Source organism: Lethenteron reissneri, chromosome 33 (assembly GCF_015708825.2).
Source record: "Lethenteron reissneri isolate LAM-NWPU_2019-01 chromosome 33, ASM1570882v1, whole genome shotgun sequence".
Taxonomy (NCBI): Eukaryota; Metazoa; Chordata; class Hyperoartia; order Petromyzontiformes; family Petromyzontidae; genus Lethenteron; species Lethenteron reissneri.
In genome coordinates, this window is record NC_083811.1 from 3,029,264 (window position 1) to 3,044,679 (window position 15,416).

Sequence of the window (15,416 nt, forward strand, 5' to 3'; positions counted from 1 at the left end):
ACGAAGAAGCATCCAATCCCATGTCTGGCACCAATCTCTTATGTCGTCGTCGTCGTCATCGTCAAGCCATTGTCTCTTAAAGCCTTCCTACCTTTCCGGTTCATTCCATCGTTCCAAACAACGTACTCTTACTGTCCTTGTTCTTGTCCATCCTACTACATATGTGACCAAAATAGTTGGCAGTTTCCATACACGCGCACAGGTGTACAAAAGCACACACACACGTGCACAGCGGGGAGTAGCTTCGGATGGATTGACGTACGGACGTACGGACAAACGCACTGCAGATAGATACATATATATATCATTATTATACATACACACTCGTGTGTTCGGTCATCTCAACCGCACACTCGACTGAATCGCACTTCTGTCTGGACGAGGAACAGCTGCACCCGGGCCACCTCCAACAGGCAAGAAGCGTGAATGGGACAGTAATAGCATCTCACGTTTATTGATTGCGTCTGGATTTGACGGCTGGGGAAAGGGAAGGGACTCGGGCAGTGTTGGCGGTGGCAGAGGGAGGACGTGGAATCGGAAGCTGTGGGGAGTGCAGAGGGAAGTTCGCGTCCTCGTCTGCGTCCGACCCTGTCGTTCATCACCCTGCCGTGTGGAATTCACACGAACGGTTGATAATTCACGAACCATTGTTAGCAAAAAAAAAGAAAAACGAAACCGTCGTCTCAGCCACTCCTCCTCTCGCTCGTTCAGCTTTCATCCTGCCGTGTGTACAACAGGTGACATTAAAGTGCGAGTCTGGGATTCATTGTGCATGCATTACGCCTACATGTTCATGTCCTAGGTATGCATGTTGAACTTATTTCGCGCCGTACGCAGCCAACCGTGCTAATCGGAGGTGCGGGGAGAGGACAACGAACCTAAACACAAAAAAAACCAGTGCAAAATAAATTAGTTTCCCCGTCTAGATGGCAACGTGCAATGCTCGAGTGGCTTCCCAATTGGCTTAAACGAAGCCCCATGCCTCCGTCGCGCTGCCATCGGGTGGCGAGGAGCCAGCGGCGATCCTCGCTCGGGGGGGGGGGGGTTTTGTGAAATATTTCGATGCGCCTCCTTGCCACGAGCGGCGACGCCGACAAGCTGAAGTCGGAGGCAAAGGAAGTCACAATGAAGAGGGCCCCGAATGCCTGGGCGGGGGGGGGGGGTGTGGGGGGTTAAGGACATTAGGCTCCCTCGCCGTGCCGGCTCGCCCCGTGGATCATTGCCGGCCACCGCCGCCACCTGCAGGCGTTCGTTACGAGCTTGCAGGCTTCTGCACCGGCACAGATGATGAGCCGTGCGGAGGAACTCTAATCAATTAGTGCAGCAGCAGCAGCAGGAGCGATGCCTCTCGGTTCACCGCTGGTGGAAAAATCCTGGCGCCGACGTCCGGCTCTGGTCCATTTCCTTCCTTCGCCAAATAAAATGTTGGCCGCACTCAATCGGCCGCGTGGGCTCTGTGCGCGCGCGAGGGCCACGGGCATTGCGCGCTGCTCGCTGATCCCCCGCAATGCGTGCAGAGTGAACGTTAGCCACGCACCCGCACCGCCGTTCCTCGTCCTCTCCGCACCAGTGCCGTTCATGGTTCTGTCCTGAGGTGAATCTAAGCGCCGTGTGCTGTTGTTAGGAACTTGCCATCGGCGTGGTGCCTTGCTCTGCATTTCCTTTTGTTTCGTTTCGAAAGGCTGAAACGATTTGAAGAGCGACAACGTTTCGAATGGCTCGCCTGGTATGTACACTGAAAAAATTAAATTCTGCGTAATTTTTTTCGTTACGTGTAGAAAATCAAGAATTGCAAACACCCTGCATGTGGTCACTCCATCTCCATGGTAATGGATTCACAGCGCGGGGGACAACCTGATAATCACAGAATTCAGCACGAGCGTCACATGGGATTTTTTTTATAATTTCTAAATGGCCTTGCATAGCAGGCCACTGCGATACATAAAAGAGCCCATTTTGTCTCCGTATCCATTAGGAGCCTGTGTTGGTCTTATAATTCCATTACCGACGAATGGCACGATATTAATGTAAGGGGAGCTAAGTTAAATAATTAAATAGTCCCGCCTATGGCATGTAGCTGAAAAAGCTCCCATCACGTGGAGTGAAACGTCAGACATCACGCCGAGCAACGCGCCACGTGGCCTGATAATACACCGAGGGGCTCTTACGAAATGTAAGAGTGGTTGTTTGTTTGTTAGATGACTTCTCAACGACCCCCCTTTGCCGGGCTTGACTTTCCACAAATTAGAAGACGTAACACGGCGAGCCCCGGGCATCACTGCGACGTGCCACACGTGCGCCACATCAGGCAGCGCATTCTGTACACCTGACTCCACGGCGCCCTGCCTTGGGATGAAGCCAGCGCTTCGCCGCAGAAACGCCATCGAATATTGCCGTAGGTCACCCACTATTCCTATGGCCAACCCCCCCCCCCCCCCCCCCCACATTATCCCCCAATAACCAAGGCACCGCGTACCAGAGGTGTGGACTCGAGTCATGTGACTTGGACTCGAGTCAGACTCGAGTCATGAATTTGATGACTTCAGACTCGACTTGGACTTGCATAACAATGACTTTGTCCCACCTCTGAGGTGTGGACTCGAGTCATGTGACTTGGACTCGAGTCAGACTCGAGTCATGAATTTGATGACTTCAGACTCGACTTGGACTTGCATAACAATGACTTTGTCCCACCTCTGAGGTGTGGACTCGAGTCATGTGACTTGGACTTGAGTCAGACTCGAGTCATGAATTTGATGACTTCAGACTCGACTTGGACTTGCATAACAATGACTTTGTCCCACCTCTGAGGTGTGGACTCGAGTCATGTGACTTGGACTCGAGTCAGACTCGAGTCATGAATTTGATGACTTCAGACTCGACTTGGACTTGCATAACAATGACTTTGTCCCACCTCTGCCGCGTACTCACTGGGTATCGATTCTGCCCCCCAACGTCAATATCTGGCCATAATGAAACCCAGCACCGCCACCTCTGCAGCGTTAGGCCTCTCACTCTCTTTATGAACTTTTTCACGCCATTGATTTTTCTGCCACGGCTAAAACGCCAAAGCCATTTCCAGGGCCGTGTTATTAATACAGACTCTCGCGCAAAGAGGGGGGCGGGGGTGAGGCTGCATTGGCCGCACTGCGTTTAAAAACAAATGCGCAGCGAGGGGACACTCGGCGTTTCCGTGACACGCACTTGCGAGACTCGAACGCATCCCGTTTAAGTGAAAGGGTAAAATGGCACCTGAAAGAATCGCGCTGGCGCGGGAAGAGTGGCCCACGCGTGGCTCGTTGCTGTGATGTCTGAATCGACCGCGGCGATCGAGCTGCGGATAACGGGGAATCCCGAAGGTATTTACCAAACGCCAGCAACGGACGGGAGCAGTTCGCGAGGTCACGAGAATTGCCTCGGTTACTTCACGGATATTCGTTACGTTTGAGAATTCGGTTGAAATTGGCAACCTTCCTTGAAAGGGAGATATGTTCAGTTTACCGATGCTATGTAGCACACGTGAGATTTGAATAATCACAAACACTGTTTACTGGCCAGGGAAATCCTCAATGAGGCTCGTGATTCTATTTCTGCGTGTATAGCCCTCTGTCAACCCACTGCTGGATAATGGCCTTCCTAAGCCATGTTAGCCATGGCAGATGTTTGGCCATGCTTTACTGCGCTGCTCGGTGCAGGATGGTAAAGGGGGCTTCCTATGATTGGTTCAGATATCGCTCGCTGCTGATGTTAGCCGTGGCAGGCAATCAAACTCATGTCGCCCGTTCAGAGTGCAACGTGCTATTCTTTTTTATTTTGAAGAATTAATTAAATTCAAGATTTTCACTGCCATTTCACATGTCTACAATCTACCCACTCCACTATGAAGTACAGAATTATAGTCTAGTTCGTGGTGTGCCCACTGCACTATGAACCCGGTGACCTCGCGACCTCGGTTCAATTCCCAGCTATGGCGAATAATGCAGCGGGCCCCCGTCACCAAACTAAACTGCTCAGCACAGTGAAGTTTGGTCAAACAACTCCCACGACCCACGCAGATGAAGCGAGGCCTTCATCTGACAGTGGGTTGACAAAGAGCTGTGAATATTTTTATTTTTTGTAAATGTGTTTGTGCTTATACTGGCCCTGAGTTGAGATGATTTAAACAGAGCAGAGCCAAACGGCTTTGTGAACATTTCTCTGTGGCCCGTGGCACGAGCAGATACGGCCATCATCACATCCCTGTACAAGCCAAATCCACTGCTTAAAGCCACTAGGGACCTCAATAAGCTGTGAAGCCAATTTTGACCACAACAACAAAATCTACCAACGATCATGAACGACAACTTAAAGCGTAGGTTTTATACACTGTAGCGTAACGATAACGATGCATATATTTAACACGTACGGTTTCTCTGTCGCTTGTAATCCACGTGCGGTTTTCGAGTTGGGCTTCGTGTAGATGCCCGCAGGAGTGCGTGGTGGTAACAGCTTGAGAGAAGAAACGGCCACTCAAAATGGCAGTTAAAAACCTGGAGAACCGCACTGGAATATCGCAACGAATCCAAATCAAAATGAGAATCTGTATTTATACTGGAGGAATCCGATGAGCTATGATGCTCTTTTTCACAGATGTTTAGTGGGGGTATACGGTAAAAACGTTACAACAACAAACAGTACAAAAACACGACAGTAGTGTAAAGTACAAGAAAGGTAAACATATCACCCACACGCAAATAAACTTCAACCAGCCCCATCCTACCAGGCAAACTCCGCTGAGGTATTAACGTAGTTTTCCAAAGCGACCTGGCCACAATTGATAACTCAACAGAGTAGCCCATCATTTGGACATTTATAGCAGCAAAATAATTAAATGGTACTGCTGCTGCTACGTTGGCAGCGGTGCACGAGCACAATTAACACGAACAACTACTCAACGCCGTTCGTCCAATAACAAACTGTCTGCACAATGGTGTTGCAGTGCATGAAAAAGGGCCAATGCCACAAAATGTCGCCGATCTTATCTCTTTTTCTTAGCTTGTAGGGCCAGTGTTGTTGACGAACGGTGGTCGCGGTTTTATTTGTGGGACGATGCAAAAGTAGATTTGTAAGGAGTGCACTGCGGCAATGCTTTGAGGTAATGTGGTTGTATTTTTGCATGGCAAAATGATGACGAAGCCACAATAGCTGTTGGAAGAAACAGTTTGGCTGTGGAGATATGTATTTGTAAAATGATACACTGTGGATGGCAAAGAAAAAAAGGCAATCATTGACGATCGTTTTCATACAATTTATGGGGTCGTTAGAAAAATAAAACACGTTTTCATTAATGTCACGATTATTGGCCACTCTATGGCTTTTTCTGGCCCTGCACAAGACTTGGTTTGCATCGATCAACAGTGACCCCCAGATTGGGCTGAGCTAACCTAATCGAGACATTTAACATTCATCTCGTAATTCAGGGTGACCATCGATAAAAGTGAACGAAAAACTATGACAGCCAAAAAAGGGTTGTCAGCTATTATATCAAATGTGCCGGAGAATTAGTTGCGTTTAATAAAGCCCTAATCTCAAAGGTGATGTTACGATGAATAATATCAGATATAACAATGTCAATTACTGCCACGTGCTCGCCAGTGTTATCGCTGACAATCTCCGACGTCCGGAGATTGTGACCGATTTCGGATCTGCCGTGACAATTTGAAACTCGACCTCAGCTGACCGTTCGTGGAACCAAGGCGCCGGCGTGTTTTGGGCCCCATCTCCGATGCGTGGCTCCTGCGGGGAGCTTGGCACCTCTCCCACTTGCCATCATTCCCACCTCCTCCCCCCGCCACCCCGTCCAATGCCAGAGAGAAGCGAGATCACCATTTTGTGTTAAGTTGAACCAGGTTTTCTTGACGTTTTGCGTTAGCTTGTTAAAGCCCAAGTTTATATTTGCTGTCGTTATTCCATATTGTGTGTGGTTATATATAGTTGTGTGTGTACATATGTATGGGGAGCGGTAGTGCCGTGGTTAGTGCACTTCACTACGAACTCGAAGACCCGAGTTCGATTCCCGCTCACGGTCAACACCAGTGACAATTATCTGAACCAGTCCTGGGCCTCTCCTGGGTCGACTCAGCCTCAAATGAGGAGCTAGTGCGGTGTGTAAACGTCGCTACTAAGGAGAAAAAGGACGGTCGGGCATGTTGTTGGCCACCCACCCCCATCGTGTACCGTGCCGGCCATAAATATGTTGCTCGCTAACTGCACTTGCCCCATCAGTCTGTAAAGGCTATATGGGGGATCTTTGTCTTTTAATATATATGTAATCACGGCACTGAATGACCTCTGCGAGAGATGCCATCGACAGCGTGCATCACTTCTGCGTTGACCCCTGTGACATCAAATCTGTTAACGAGGACAGTTCGGCTGAGAGAGGGGATGAGCGTCTCTCTGGGAGCCCCCAGTAAAGAGTTGAGCCATGCAGGCCCCGGTAGCAAGCAGCTCGAAGACTGCTGTGGGTAACCAGCCTTGCCCAGTCGACGTACCGGGCAAGCGGTCGCTGGAAGGCAGCGTTAGATCGGAGCCGAGCGGTGGGGCTGTGGCCGACAAGACGGTTTGACCAGGGCCCGATTAAGATTGTGTAGGCCCCTGAGCTACAGGTACTGTGATGCCCCCAGTGATATTTTCAAAAGGAAAAAAAAGTTAAAGAAAAATAAAATGTTCTTTTTACAAGGGCAACAACAAATATAATGCAGCACTCACAAATAAAATAACTTTTCACTTAGTCTCTGGAGGCCTTCCAGCTGGCGGAGGCCCTTGGCCTGCAGCCCCTAAAGCCCCCGTGCCTCAATCCGGCCCTGCGTTTGACGCCTCTGCTCAAGGCGAGGCCCGGGCAGCCGGTGAAATTAATTCACGGCGGCGCACGTGCATCTGCACTCTTCCATCTCCAGGACTTAATTGCTGGGTGCTTAAGTGCTGTGTCACGATCAAAGAGCGGACCTTTGTAAACCACACAAATAGACGGCTTTCATTTTCTTGTTGTCAGTTAGGCTTGGTCGTGTTTGTACATTTTGCAGCTGTGTTCAATGTCGTTTGAATTGTTTTTAGTGTTGCCTTATTTGGGTCGTGTTTGAGATAAATAATAAACTTTTAAAATGTATGTCCTGTGATGGCTGGGAAATGTATTTGAGGCACCATCAGCATTGGTATTTTAAAAAATCTATGCGTATATGGATTGTCTTTGAAACAATGTGGCAAAACGTTTAGATCACATGAACAGACCTTTATTTTTAGGTCTCTTGCAAATAAGATCTTTTAGGGGCCACGTACCTGTAGCTTTACAAGTGGAAATTTTCAACCATTTGTACCAAGAAAACATACTTTTTTGGACGCGTAAAACTAATCGCGAATGTGAAATGTTACATATTTCACCGTAATCATGAGCGTGGGAATGTTACTTCTTTGATAGAACCATTCACTTTGCAGCAGCAGCAACAGCAGGATTAACGTCCAACGCGGCGTTTCCAGAGTGAATAGACGGATACTGTTCTTATTTTTGGACAACACCGCTGCTGCATATTTTATAGGATATATTACAGGGGATGACAGCGTGTTGGCAACCGTAGAAAACATTGTATTCACCGCGAGCAATTTTATCTTGAAACACGATCCAGTCGTCCTGCCACCATGCACCGACCTCTCCCAGCCACCCACCCACCCACCCCCATCTTTACTTCACCAGTACGAGCCCTGCAGGCCGAATCACCGGAGGCCAGGCGCCGTGTCCGTGGCCGTGCACACAGGGGCTGATTGTGCGCTTTGGGGAGAAAGACTCTACTCTCGCCGAGCGCGCGCATTCCAGGTGCGCGCGTTTAACGGCGGGGGGGGGGGGGCAGGGAGGGGGGCTGGTAAACGTATCCGCCGCCAGGTGACTCGCCGGAGCGCACACCGCGGATAGGTGGGAACGGCCGCGGTGGCCGCCACGGTGGTGGCTGTGATGACGACGACGGTGGCGAGAGAGGATGGGCCGTCAGGAATGCCCCCCCCCCCCCTCGGGCTGGACGCGGCGGTGCGCACGGCACGCCGGGCGCGGCGTGAGCACGCAGAGCAAAGAGCCGACGGGCACCAAAGCGTCCCGAGGTGCCCCTTTCTGGCTTCATGAAAACAATGGGAGCAATGGACATCAAGATAATTATCCTTGAAAAAAAAGATGAATTCTCTCTCATCCCTATCTCGTCTGGTCTCTCTTCTCTCATCTCACGACATCTGTCCTTTGTCTACATTTTCTCTCATCTCACTACACCTTTATCTCTCGTCTATATCTCTTCTGTCATCTCACTAGGCTTCTATAAATTGAAAGGGGTCCCCAATCAATTGTTTTTTTGCCGAGCGCCCCAATCGGCCAGCACCACCACTGCGCACGCACGTCCAAGTCACTCACGCCGGCGCTAACCAATCACTCCCAATTGCTTAATGATGCTTTCCACATTGCCCTTAAGTCTGAGATTTCTACATCAAGTTTTAATCGGCCACGAGATTGATTCATGGCGATGTGTCTGGATGTGTTTTTTTTTTTAACACGGTCTCTTTGATCGTGCTCCGCTGCCTATCCTCATCGCAGAGCGCGCTGGCTTGATGGAGCCACGATGGCCACGTGTGCAGGAAAACATGGTGGCGAGAGCGGGGGGGGGGGGACATTTTATTCTGCCAAACATGATGTCTTGATTGGCTTTGTGTAATGTTACAATGTTATGGCTATTGGGTGAGCAGAGACAACGGCTGATAATTCTTTAGCTCACGGGTTTTAACCCCCACCCCCAGTTTAGCCTTAGTAAAGAACTCTTAAACCTCTGAAATAAGGGCTTCGTTTATCGTGGAATATTTTTCTCGGGGCCCCCCACAACGGCCCGGACCGGTGGGAGAAATGTGGGTTGTGGAGGGGCAGGGTCAGGAGAAGGGCCAGCTCCAGGCAAGGCAGCTCCACGGCTCAAATTCATCCCCGCTCTCAACGGCAGCTTAGGGGTTGGTTTGCATTAACACTCTGACACACCTCGTGGTAGGCCGAAACTTGGTAACGAAAAGCCTCCGACGGTTTCCCCCCGAACAATTGTACCCGTCGCGAGGTAAGTCGACTCGACCCTACGACCTGGCAACTATTGCAGGGATTAGAAATGTATGGCCCTTTGGGTATCGTTCAGGTGAAAACTCCGCAAAGCTCAGAGACCTCGGCCAGAATATTTTCGGTGATCGTTAGAGGGCACCACCATGTAAGTCCGAGACTAACCATCGCGGTTGTGCTGTACAACGGCACTCTGGCGTGTGTTATGGTTGTAGCACCTCCGATTAGCGAACGGAATTGAACGTGCATGCGTGCATGATGTCCGACGTTTCACTTTCTGAATTCAGTTCCCGAAGAAAATCTCCCGGCACGTGGAGCGAGACGGCAGGACATCGTTCGGAACAACGCGGCAAATCCAGCCAGACAACGAATCTGAGAGCAATGAAGCGATGCAGGATCTCTCTGTCTCTTTAAATACAATATCGTCAACTGTAACTTAATTGGAAGCGATTGAGCGGTTTGACCACTTGGAACATATTTGTGCTTTTGTTTCTCAGCCCCGATGGCTTTGTTCGCTTGCGACCAGGGGAGATTTGCCATAAGAAGTTATTCGAGCTTTCCTTCGAGATGAACAGATGCCCAATTAAAGGAGCAGTCAATTCATCCATCCATCACTTCGCAATCCGAGTGGCTCAGCCACACTGGGCCCTGATTAATGTGGCCGGCGACAGCAGCGGCGGCAGCAGCAGCAGCAGCAGCAGCAGCGCCTTGCCCGTGGCTCTGCCCGTCGTACTGTCGGCACTTTCTCATTATTCTCTTGAGCATCGGTTATTTTGGACATCCTAAAATATCGCCATGGAAACGAGCCTACGGCCATGAGCATATTTAAGTGTGGGGAGGGGGGGGGTTATGGCGAGAATAAGTGCGGCATATTGCACGCCCCACCAATGCGTTTCAAATATGAGATGTGCAATGCATCTGGACAAAACTACCCTTTGTCATATGCTTGAAATTAAGAGGTGGCTTGAGTTGGGTTTCCATCATCATCATCAGCCATGGTTAATCCACTCCTGCGGGATGTAGGCCTCCCCCAAATTCGTCACCACTGCCTCTCACGATATCGCGATGTAATAGCCCTTGCACCTGCGCGTGAACTTATTTAATCGCTCCATCTCCTTAGTAACGGGCCTCTCACACGTGTCCCATTCTTTGGCTGGCTTCCCATAGTATTTGAATAGATAATAATATTATAGTTTTAATAATATTAACAAATTATAATTTACAGCCGTCCGTCAGTCCAGGGAGACACCCATGTCCAGTCCAGGTATCACTCGCCACTAATGTCAGCCATGGCCAGGAATTGAGCTAAGGTCAGCAGGTTTGGAGCACAGTGCCCTAACTGTTGCAACACCACCCCAGTACCAGGACTATCATACGAAGCATACATCTCAAGAATGAAACTGGAAAGAAACAAATAGTTCAACTTATAACTTTTGAAATGAACCCACAATATGCAAAGTCATAGTCATAGGATATTGACTAAAATCCCCGCTTTAGACCTGGTCAAGATATCATTTGGATGAGTAAAACAGAAAAAAATTAAGTGAAAAGACGCTGTTTGCTATTTCATGTATTAGCCAGGTTGTTCCGTGTGAGTTTATCACACAAAACCAATTACGTTGTCTCTGACCTTCTCCGGTGACGATGAGATTCGGTGAAGTTGTGGCATCTGTTGAAAAATTCTATTACAAAAAACCCACGAAAGGTCATCTTATCTATCAATTACATACGAGCACGACAAAAAAACATCCCATCTGTTACAAAATACTCACCATTGAAATGTCTACAAATGCGCAATTAGCAAAACAAACTCAACACACTCACCAACGACATTGCTTTAAAATAATAAACATATATAATTTATTATATCATGGGCAGTGTTGTTGACGAGTTTTCAAGTTTTTAGTTTTTTGTGCTTGTGCACCACCGCTAGCAGCTGATATAATTATTTCAGGAGAGAAATGTGACCCAAATCACACTGACGAATGCACCACCCAAGCTGGTCAAAACTTGGAAGCTCAGCAGGATTTTGAGCCTGGATATAAGGCTGCCTGGTGACACCAGATCGTTATAGGCCAGAGGAGTAGCAAGAGATTACATCCATACATGTGTGTGGAATTTAGAGTATTATCCGCTCGTACGTATGAGCTTTTTCCAGGCACTCTGGTTTCAATCCACGTCCCAATCCTCATGAAGAAGAGTTTTTTGATTCGGTGAGGCTTTTCTGGATAGATGAATGGCATTATTCGTATTTTTCTTGTAAGATATCAGGGTGTAACGGTCATCACACTGGATTTGCAATCTAGAGGTAGTCGATTCTAACTCCTGCTGGGGCAGTTGAAACAATGGGTAGGTTACTTTAACACGCGACAAACATGATCAATAATAGATGTGTTTTTAGTTAGATCACGTCAATATAAATGTGTCATTAAACCCACCACCGCCTGACTCGGACAATTAGTAAGGTTTGTCACGTAAATTTAACATACCAATCCGTTACTAGTTCAGCACACCGGTGTGTTGGAGAGTAAACCCACAACATTTACAATCTAAGTACGACGTTTCACCAGTAATTGCAACCAGCCTCATCATGCGACAGCCAGAATTCTGGAGAAATCCTCCTCCTGTTTCGGTCTTAAATAGAGGAGGGGGTGGGTTAATGTATTCGTATTTGTTCCATTACTTTGATGTGAGCGTGTTGTTTATAAGCATGACATTGGTCAAAACCTGTGTCGCATATTGACCATTGATGCACTGTATTCTGGGGGTGATAAGAGAAGAAGCTGCAACTAAAATGTTAAGAAGGTTACCTTGCTGGGTTTCTCTAAATTCATTATGCATGCTCCGTGATCCCCGCACATTCTAACGGGATTAGAGATACGCCTAGGTTATGCGACCCTTCTAATGCGCTTACGCTCTATGTTTAGACTGCCAAATTTTTGAGAATGAGATTATACATTTTTTGGCAAGTGTTTTTTTTCCCCCGCCCATTTTCAATTATTTTGTTGCGACCGGAGATGGGGGGGAGGGTGGAGCTCATGATGTTATTTTGCAGTTGCCTGGAACTTTGGCCGGATTGTTTGGTTGTTGCCCAAAGCAGTGAAAGGGCCTTGCGTGTCCTGCACTGAAGCAGGTGGCGCCTGCTTACCTTGGAGGTCCGATGCCTCACCACCACAAGTGGTGGCTCCAGGCTGGTGCACAGCGCACACTCGCAAAGGACCCACCACATTTATGGATCCTATAAATGTCGAGCAATTGTTGTTTTGAAAAAGTAACAACTATTGTTATTATTCTTGGTTCTTTCGGTAAAGTCACCTAGAAGGGGAATAATAAAATAATATTCATATAAAACAATTGTTTTACTGTTTTATATTAACAATTGTTTATTGTTTTATATTCATATTATTTTATTATTTCCCTTCTACGTGACTTTACCGAAAGAATCATGAATATGAATCCCTGCAGTCACGAAAGCTTTAAATCAAAATTTAACTATTGTTATTATTTATCTTTTTTTTATTTTAGTAAACAAGAGTCCCCGTACAGAGCGCGGGCGACTGATATTCCGCGAACGACCGGATGCCCTCAAGGCAGGCCAAAGGGAAGGTGTTTGGGGTCACTGCCCTACTCACGTAGGGGGAAACGATCGGGTATATGATATTTTATAGGGGACGGGGTGGGTTGTAACAATTATGATTAATTTTGAATATGGATATATTACAGAACCATCGCCAACATCATCGTCACACTGTCGTCGACTTTTTTAACGTATGTTTATTTGTTTGTCATTCTGCTCATAACTCAAGTACAAGGGTGAGCAAATATACTGAGAAGCTGCCAAAAAACAGCATGCCCCCCCACCCATCCAAAATGCTAATTTGTATTTTTTGAGAAGCCACGTGACCTGACCTGGAGAACTGTGACGAAAAAAACATTTCAGTGGAGAGCACTCGCATCTGAGTTACCACGCCACTGTCACCACTGCCACCACCGCCACCACTGCCACCGTCGCCACTGCCACTACTGCCACCACCACCGAAGCAACAGCCGCATCGCGTGGACAAGGCGAGGCAGAGAGAGAGAGAGTGTAGAGGCTTGCGCCGTCATTCACCACCCCATCCGTTGCGGCAAATGGACGGCAACTTAGCGGGACAAGGCGATTGTAGAGAAATGGCACCAAAGTCACCGCTTAAGTTAATAATATCTGATATTAATAAAATATATATCTTGAAAGATGGATGAATAATAGCCTCCGAAAAATTCCCACCGCCACCTGCTCGCAAAGACGCGGAGAAAGCTCTAGGGGCCCTCTGCATAACTCGAGGCTCACTTTGCACGACGGCAACGTCCATTCACTTTGTTGCAGTCTTTCACCTCCTTCCCTGCTCCCACGTCCACTTCAGCCGACCCCTCGCCGTTGAAAGGAAGCCCTTTAAAAACACACACAAACACACAATTACAATGCACTTTTCAACGTAACGGTGCCGCGGGTCCTCGTGACCCAAGACGCGGCCTGGACCTCTCTCCCGGCAGCGTCGCTGGGCGAAGTGGGGAATGGCGTGGCGGAGTGCTTTCCTTTAGTGCGTGCTTGCTTATTTATTCATCGTTTGGGGAAGCTGTGTAATATGTGTTTTTTTATCTCGGCAAAGATTGTTGTCCGGTTCATCCAGCGTCACGTGCACACATGTTGGTGTTGTTGAGAGACTCGAATTTCCCGTTGCTTGGCTTCAAAGTCCTTGTCTATTTTCTCGAATTACTTCCGTTGCTCAGTTTTCTCTCCTGTCCAGTCGCGGGCCTCTTGAGCACCGTTATTTAGTCTTTCTGCTGCCATCTCTCCCACCCTCTCGCTCCGCTTCCCTTGGTACCCACTGGCGGAGTTCATGTTGTCCTGCCGTCAATTGTTGTCATTGTTGTTTCCTGTCCATTTCCACTCGATTTCTATCACCCTCTGCACACATGACCTGTATGCACACATTCTCTCTAAAAGTAAGCAAATGGTTGAGCCTCGTTAGTATGCGTGGCGGGTTTTCTTCTCCCATATGAAGCCAAGCACTCGCTATTATGATATTGACCAAACATTCCCCATTGCAGAACCCTCCTGTAAAAAAAAAGAATAACATCTGGAGGCTCAGTAAGGCCGTTCTCGTGGCAAATAATTTCCACTATCATCAGAACACGGTGATAACAGTTGTTAAGGCATTTCCGTGGCTTGAATGACAGAATGTTTGCATTCGGGACATTTAAAGTTCGCTGGAATTTCAACATATGCTTGGGTGCTGTCGCTTTGTGTCTGACACGGGTTAATCGCGAGGCCGCTTATTCCACGTCATCAGCTGTGATTCACTTTGCAGACGTGCGTGCACAACAGGTCAATTTAAAACTTCCGTTTAGCCGGTCCCCACATGCTTTGTATTATTTTTGGGTGAAAGGTGAAGGATGATGCATCATAGAGACCATTCTACAAATGAGGCACACTCGCGGTCGAGATGTCAAAACCCCTCCGGAAAATACGCATCGGGTGTCAGTTTGAAGTTGATTTCCTTCGATTTGAGAAAATACGGCTTAATTATGAAATACATCCATGGTATGACGTGTACACGAGACAGAATGCAACATCATCATCATCGTCGTCATCCCAGCGTGGATGAGATAGTTCGTCCGAGTGCATGCGACACCATCTCGACTCATGCGAATTTCTCCCTTGTGAAGGAAGGGTGGGCGTTATTTCCTGAGTTGCAGTCCTAAGCGGTTGACGTGCTGTATATGCTTAGACTGGCTGGAGAGAAAGTGGACGTCGACGACTCGCAGTTGTTGTAAGAAGCGATTAAAACCGCAGCGTCGAGGAGAAAAGGTGACGGCCGAGGGATCGCCAGGGCCAAGAGATCGATCGATAGGCGGGCCCGCGAGAAATGCGAACGAGAACGAGAAGGCTCTGTGGAGTGGACGTGGAAGATGATGGCCCAAGGCAAGCCAGGAGTGAGTGAGTGAGTGAGGAGAAACAGGAGCAGAGTGGCAGTAGACCCCGTGAGTGAGATGCCAGGGGAACGGGGATAAGATCACACTGATGATTACACACGTCTTTAAAGTGTCCGAAATGTACGTCCGAAATTGTGCAACTTCTGTACCGTATTTCGGCTTTTTTTTTTTCTTTTTAGACCGTGGCCTTTTGCCTGGTCAGATGTGTGCATAGACAAGGGGGAGGCACGAGCCGTGCCAGCGATACGCACACTCATCAGCCACTAGGAGGCAGCACGTACAGGATTAACGACAACTTGCTAACAACAACAGCAGCAACAACAACAACAACATTCCA

General features: G+C 48.2%; 1 protein-coding gene and 1 long non-coding RNA gene across 2 annotated transcripts in view; one reads left to right on the top strand and one right to left on the bottom strand.

Annotated features, from left to right (window-relative positions):
* Positions 1 to 15,416, top strand: part of PTN (pleiotrophin) — an 87,287-nt gene that overhangs the window by 18,258 nt on the left and 53,613 nt on the right. The window lies entirely within an intron of this gene.
* On the bottom strand, positions 464 to 4,530 carry LOC133350401 (uncharacterized). The gene is made up of 3 exons (XR_009756059.1): positions 4,406 to 4,530; positions 3,253 to 3,334; positions 464 to 603 (listed from the first exon to the last, which is right to left on the bottom strand). It is a non-coding gene; the product is annotated as an uncharacterized LOC133350401 (long non-coding RNA).